The sequence below is a fragment of the Macaca thibetana genome, chromosome 16, assembly GCF_024542745.1.
Source record: "Macaca thibetana thibetana isolate TM-01 chromosome 16, ASM2454274v1, whole genome shotgun sequence".
NCBI classification, from domain to species: domain Eukaryota; kingdom Metazoa; phylum Chordata; class Mammalia; order Primates; family Cercopithecidae; genus Macaca; species Macaca thibetana.
Genome location: NC_065593.1, coordinates 8,061,383 through 8,068,250, shown reverse-complemented (window position 1 = coordinate 8,068,250; position 6,868 = coordinate 8,061,383). Strand labels below are relative to the sequence as shown.

Here is a 6,868-nt window from a genome sequence, read left to right as displayed (position 1 = left end):
AGTATGTATTGTAGGTTTTTGTTGTTGTTGTTGTTTTTTAGACGGAGTATCACTCTGTCGCCCAGGCTGGAGTGCAGTGGCATGACCTCGGTTCCCTGAAACCTCTGCCTCCCGGGTTTAAGCAGTTCTCTGCCTCAACCTCCTGATTAGCCGGGATTACAGGCACCCACCACCACGCCCGGCTAATTTTTGTATTTTCAGTAGAGATGGGGTTTCACCATCTTGGTCAGGCTGGTCTTGAACTCCTGACCTCGAGATTCACCCACTTTAGACTCCCAAAGTGTTGGGATTACAGGCGTGAGCCACCTCACCCAGACTATTATAAGTGTTTTAATGAGACGTGAAATCTTTTCCTTTGGAGTCTGGCTGTCAGGTGGCTTAAGACATTGAGCACATTTGCAGGACTGGCTCTACCACCAAACCTGCTGGTATCTGACTTTAGAAGAGTCATTCATTCATTGATTAAATACGCTTGACCGAGGAGTTTCCACCCATACGTGGGGTAGAGCATAGGAACATATCACATAGAGGAAAGGGCATCCAGGTTCAAACACATACACTTTGTGTAATTTCGTAAAGATGTCTTGTTTTTATTTTGAGCCTTGTTTTCATTATCTACAAAAGAGAAACACGACATGGTTGTTGCTAGGCTGAAACGAAAATAATATTTGTACAGTGTTTAGCATATACGGTAACCAAAATACCTAAGTCCCCACTCACGGCTATAATTGCATAGCAACTTCCTCATTTTCTCTTCACCAATATCTGAACTCTTTTACTTTGGATAACTGTTATTAGATAACAACGAAACAATTTCTGTGTTCAAAAGTGTATTTGATTTAAGTGTGTATTTTGGTTATCGAAAATGTTGGGCTATTTTGTAAGTTTGTGGACTGATATTGACATTAATTATTAGGCCAATTGGTTATGGTAAGAGTAAAGAAAGTTTACTCCTACTCTTCATTTTCATCCATCATCCCCTGTAAGAAATATTAATCAACAAAATACAGAACGGTATCTATCAAGTAGTTTGTAGCATAGTTTGGGCCTAAGCTTAAATTTAAGGCAATCCAGTGGGGCCATTTACAAGGTCTTAGAAAATTGGCTGATATGTCCTATTTGCAAAGAAGACTGAAGTACCCCGTTTGTTTAAAATTAACATAAAATGTTATCCTGCCTGTCTACCTTTGCATGTACCTTGTAGATCTCCTTCTTTGAGCTTTTGTAAGGCAAGTAGAAAGATGCTATATTTTAGAGTTACTCTCCAGCACTGGTTGCATAATTCACCATGATAGGAAGGCTGTTTTCCAGTTCTCAGCCTGTAAGGCTTGCTGTAATTTCACACTTGGTAATATGAGCTTGTTTTCTGGATCATCAGTGTTGGGGGAAAAAAAAATTCTGTTAATGGATGGCAGTCTCTAGAATTTTCCATTGAGATTGAATAATACAATTCATTATCCTAGTTACACATCTTAGGTCTCTACTTGGAATCACGAAGTTCTTGAAACCAAAATACCTAAGTCCTCACTTACTGTTATAATTACATAGCAACTTCCTCATTTCCTTTAGCAAGATCCACTGAACTCTCTTACTTTTGATAATTGTTATTAGATAACAATGAAACAATTTTTTGTGTGTGTTCAAAAGTGTATTTTATTTAAATATTCATTTTGACTATCAAACATACCAAAAATGTTAGGCTATTTTTGTAAGTTCGTGCACTGATGTAGACAGTAATCATTAGGTCCATTGGTGGTAGTAACCAGTTTCTTCCAATAGTGAGTCCTGCCCTTGACCAAATTAGCAATATAATGTGTTATCCTCTAATAAGATGGGCAGATGGAAGGAGTAAGGACAAGGTCAAGATATATGATAAACTTACTTAAGCTCAACCAGTTAGAATCCAGGGCAATGGACTAGTTCTAGCAGGGGCAAATTGGTGAAGACAATTATACATGCTGGGTGGACAAATAGTTCACTAAATTTCTAGACCTAAGCTTATGCTCAACTTCATACAGTAGGAAGCTATTTATAGACCTTTCCCAGTGGGGAAGGAGGTACTGTTTGTATCATTTCAGGGTTTCAGACAAATATGACCATAAAGTGGCTTGACTTGGATAGAAGTGGCCTTACAAGGATACAGGACTATTAAAATAATACGAGAATGAACACTGCATTTGAAATCAAAATATCTGTCTTTATTTCAAGTTCCACCAGGTGACCAACTTAAAGCTCTGTAAGCTTTGGTTTACTCATCCATAAAATGTGGATAGCCATTTATGCTGCATAATATTCAGAGGATTAAGTAAAATTATGTATAAGAAATAAAAATAACGCCGGGCATGGTGGCTCACACCTGTAATCCCAGCACTTTGGGAGGCCAAGTCGGGTGGATCACGAGATCAAGAGATTGAGACCATCCTGGTCAACATGGTGAAATCCCGTCTCTACTAAAAATAGAAAAATTAGCAGGGTGTGGTGGCACACACCTGTAGTCCCAGCTACTCAGGAGGCTGAGGCAGGATAATTGCTTGAACCTGGGAGGTGGAGGTTGCAATGAGCCGAGATCGCGCCACTATACTCCAGCCTGGCAACAAAGCGAGACTCCATCTCAAAAAAAAAAAAAAAAAAAAAAGAAAGAAAGAAAGAAAGAAAAATACAATGGACATATATGGTCCGTTTCTCTCCTCTATCCTTCACCACCTTCATGAAACATTCAAAAACCTTTGGTGACTTTCTGCTAAAGATAGTTAAAGCCAAAGATGTTAGCTTGCCATTCAGGATCTTAACTTGCCAACTATTATTTCCCACTATTTTTCCCCATACAAATATTTAGCAGACAACAACAACTCAATGTTTCCCTCGATGAGTCAGTTGTATTTGAGAGGTCTCATGAGGGAATCTGCTTGTCCAATTACACAGGACATCACTTCTCACTTTACACCTGGGAAGGAGAGAATCCTTGACTTTCAGATGTGGACACTCTATGTGATCAGAATCCTGGCCCAATGCCTGCCCGTGGATCATGCTAAACAAGTTCTGGAGAGTTTGATATGTGAGCCTGAAGGCCAGTTCTTTAACTGTCAAATTTTTATATTATCCTACATCAGTATCCTTATGGAAGTTCACACTATAATAGGTTAGTTAGATGACTATGAAATCAGAGTGACCGGGTGCAGTGGCTCATGGCTGGGTACGGTGGCTCACGCCTGTAATCCCAGCACTTTGGTAGGCTGAGGGCAGATCACAAGGTCAAGAGTTCGAGACCAGCCTGACCAACATGGTGAAACCCTGTCTCTACTAAAAATACAAACATTAGCCAGGTGTGGTGACACGCGCCTGTAATCCCAGCTACTTGGGAGGCTGAGGCAGGAGAATCCCTTGAACTTGGGAGGCAGAGGTTGCAGTGAGCCGAGATCATGCCACTGCACTCTAGCCTGGGCAATGGAGCAAGACTCCATCTCAAAAAAAAAAAAAAAAAAAAAAGAAAAGAAAAGAAAAGAAATCAGCGCCAAAAAAAAAAAAAAAAAATCATTTGATGATATTACCAATGAGTGTGATCCTACTTCAATTATGTGTCATCATCAAGGAGGTCCAGACCTCAGTGGAAAATGGATTTGTGGGTGCCCCTGAGAGGCTCCGACTCTGTTGACAGAGCTCAAGGGGGCGCAGTTGTCACCGGGTGACATGAGTTGGTGGGACCTGGAACTGCTCTCACGCAGACAGAGTCTGGTAGACGGGAGACACACAAGAAATTAAATGTGTGTGTGTGCTTGCAGGGGCCTGTCTTAACCAATCCCCCAGGGGGCTCCTACTGGAGAGAAAAAAACAATGTAGTATTTAGCCATGGGCAAGTGTAGAAACGGAGGCTAGGAGAAATCCCTGCACACCTTTCTTTGGTCAGCTCATGAGTCATTCTCCCCCCAATACACAAAAACTCCACCTAAAACACATTAGATCACATTGCTTTTCTTAGTAGCATGTCATAGATTTTCTTCTCCACTTGTCCACGTTCTGTCAAAGATGAGGAATGATCTTGCAGAGCTCTTGGAGCTGAGAGCAGAGTGGAGCCAACCTGATCCCATAAGCTGACCTGGAAGCCTCCTGGGAAATTCTTCTTGAAACATCCCAGCCCCATTTCAGGGCCTCTCTGCTTTATCTGCAGATAACAATCTCAGCTCCTTACAGCTTGCCCATCACCTCATCTGTAGTGTTTGCCACTCTTAGTTTGTGTCAAACTCTAAGGAGTTGAGGGAAAAAAAAAAAACCATTTTGGGGCAGATAGTTCAAGGAAAAGTCAACATTGAGAGGTGACTTGGTTTTTCTCCTCTTACCCACACTACAGACCAGACTAAACTCAAAATAATACTATGAACGCAAAGAAAATCAAACCATCCTGACTCCTTTGCTATGTTTGAATAATCATGAGGACTCTTGTAGGAGTTTTCCACTAATTCATAAGGAAGCCCGCTCTAGCTTTTCTGAATGAGTTTATCAGTCCCTATTTTATTGTAAGGTCTATTGTGTTTTCTCAGCTATTCTAAAATGCAGCTGCGTTATCACTGTATATGGAGTATAAATGTTTAGTCACCTCTGAGTTATTGACTGGAATGCTCCTCGGGGACATGTCACTGCTAGGTGAGGTGGGGGTGGCTGAGTGGAGTGGCAGCCATCTGGTTATGTTGAACACGCCGGGACTGGGAGGAAGCACTACAAGAGAGAGTGTTGCTTAAAAAGGTGTATTTAATGCTACAATTGTTTATTTGTTTTCATTTGTAATATTTGTTTAGAAATTTCAAATAACACTAAAGAAGAACTCAATGTTTTTAGATTTCCAATAGAGGGCATAGATTTAAAAGGCTGGAAGATACCACTTAACAAGCTAATCCCAGAGCAAATACAGAAACAATTCTTAACTATAATAAATGCTTTACCAGTGAATAGCTTTATCACTGAGTATGACGATAACAAAATACAGAACGTGAAATTTTAAACAGGAAAATCTCGTGGATATGTTCAAGGTTTTTTCAAGGTTTTTTTTTTTTTTTTTTTTTTTTTTTTTTTTGACACAGAGTCACTCTGTTGCTCAGGCTGGAGTGCAGTGGCACGATCTCGGCTCACTGCAAACTCTGCCTCCCAGGTTCAAGTGATTCTCATGCCTCAGCCTCCCGAGTAGCTGGGATTACAGCTGTGCACCACCACATCCAGCTCTTTTTGTATTTTTAGTAGAGACGGGGTTTCACCATGTTGGCCCAGCTGGTCACGAACTCCTGACCTTAAGTGATCCACCTGCCTCAGCCTCCCAAAGTGCTGGGATTACAGGCCTGAGCCACCATGCCTGGCTTTCAAGTTTTTTTTTTTACATTTCTGTAATGCTTTGCTCTCAAAGTTCAGCACTCTGAGGGAACAATGTAACCTGGTAAAAAAAAGACATGGGAATCATTCTGCAAGAAGCGATCTGCAACTTGCTTTGCAAATAATATGAACAGAATAATGCTATTTTTTAAAATCAATATCGCATGAAGGAGTACTCTGTATCTCTGCAGATACACACATGAAAGAGTCAGGAAGTGAATCTTCCATGCTAATAACAATGTAGTTCCTCCTGCAGAGACAGGACAGTCCAGAGAAACTTTATTTTTAGACTATTGGACTATTTGTTTAATATGATACTGTTAACACGTATTTATATATTATTTGTAGACACTAAATATTGATAAAATTATTTTTAAAATGCAATAATAATAATCAAATGACCTCATGACATTGCTAAGCCTGCCAGGTTGGGCAATTTGAGGAATTTCCTCCAGGTTTTTGGACCTCAGTTTCCCAATCTGCAGGAGATTGTGGGTCTCCCATTGCTCCTCAAAACAATCTCAGCCACAGGGAAGTGGGGAACAGAGAGGTATGGGAAGGTTGATGAGAAAACTGAGTATATGTGTGGGAGGGGACGCCATCATTCAAATCCAAGCAGCTCTGCTCTCCTTTTAGTTTTTTAGAGCATTTCTCTACATTCGATCACGTTTGAACAATAGTGGAGTAAAAAAAAATCTATTGATAACTCCAACTCTACAAACTTCAAACCAAACAAAAACAGCCTTTAAGAGAATCATCTAAATCGGCAAGTAGCGTGCTCTGAGCTTCAATGTACAATTTACATAAAAGTCAAAAGGAAGCTCTAGCTTCCATCTCAGTCTCTGTTTTCTGCCCCTGGAGGGAGGCAGCAAAGAAAATGAAGGCACACCTGAGTGTCCAGACCTCATTCACGCTGGTTCTTCTGGCCACAGCAGCGGGCTTGCATGTGGAAGTCTCATTCTGATGTATTGTGATTCTTTGTTTTAAAACTCAAGCTTAGCAATTTATTTTTTAATCAGTTGGAACCCTTTTCATGGCAGATGGTAGAAAGCTCAATAAAATTTACGAAAGAAGAAAAAGGTTGGCATTGTTTCACCATGACGGAGAAACTCAAGGCTTTAAGCATTGATCCATCCAGTGCCTCAAGTGACATAATTGTCACTTCATTTCTCAGCTCTGTGTTCTATGTTCCATGCAGTGACAAAGTGGCTGCCTCACAGGTTCAGTTCAACCTAGGAGGGAACATTGCCTTCTAGTCATCTCTGGCCACTCCCATGAAAATCAAGGGACTTACTGATTGCCCAACTTGAGTCATCGGCCATGGAGACCCCAGTCACCAAGAGAGGAAGTTTGTGTTCTGATTAGCCAATGTGGACCAAATGGACTGGGGTTGGGGATGGGGGATACTCAAGGAAAATTTAGGGCACCATTTCTTGAAAAATGTAGAGAAAATAGTGAACCCATGATAATAACATCCCAGTTGGCCCTGTGATTGTTATTGCAAAGCATTTTG

General features: G+C 40.8%; 1 long non-coding RNA gene across 1 annotated transcript; it reads right to left on the bottom strand.

Annotated features, from left to right (window-relative positions):
- Positions 1-475: 475 nt before the first annotated feature.
- Positions 476-6,484, bottom strand: LOC126938401 (uncharacterized). The gene is made up of 4 exons (XR_007720083.1): positions 6,245-6,484; positions 4,592-4,710; positions 1,198-1,366; positions 476-615 (listed from the first exon to the last, which is right to left on the bottom strand). It is a non-coding gene; the product is annotated as an uncharacterized LOC126938401 (long non-coding RNA).
- Between the last annotated feature and the right edge of the window lie 384 nt (positions 6,485-6,868).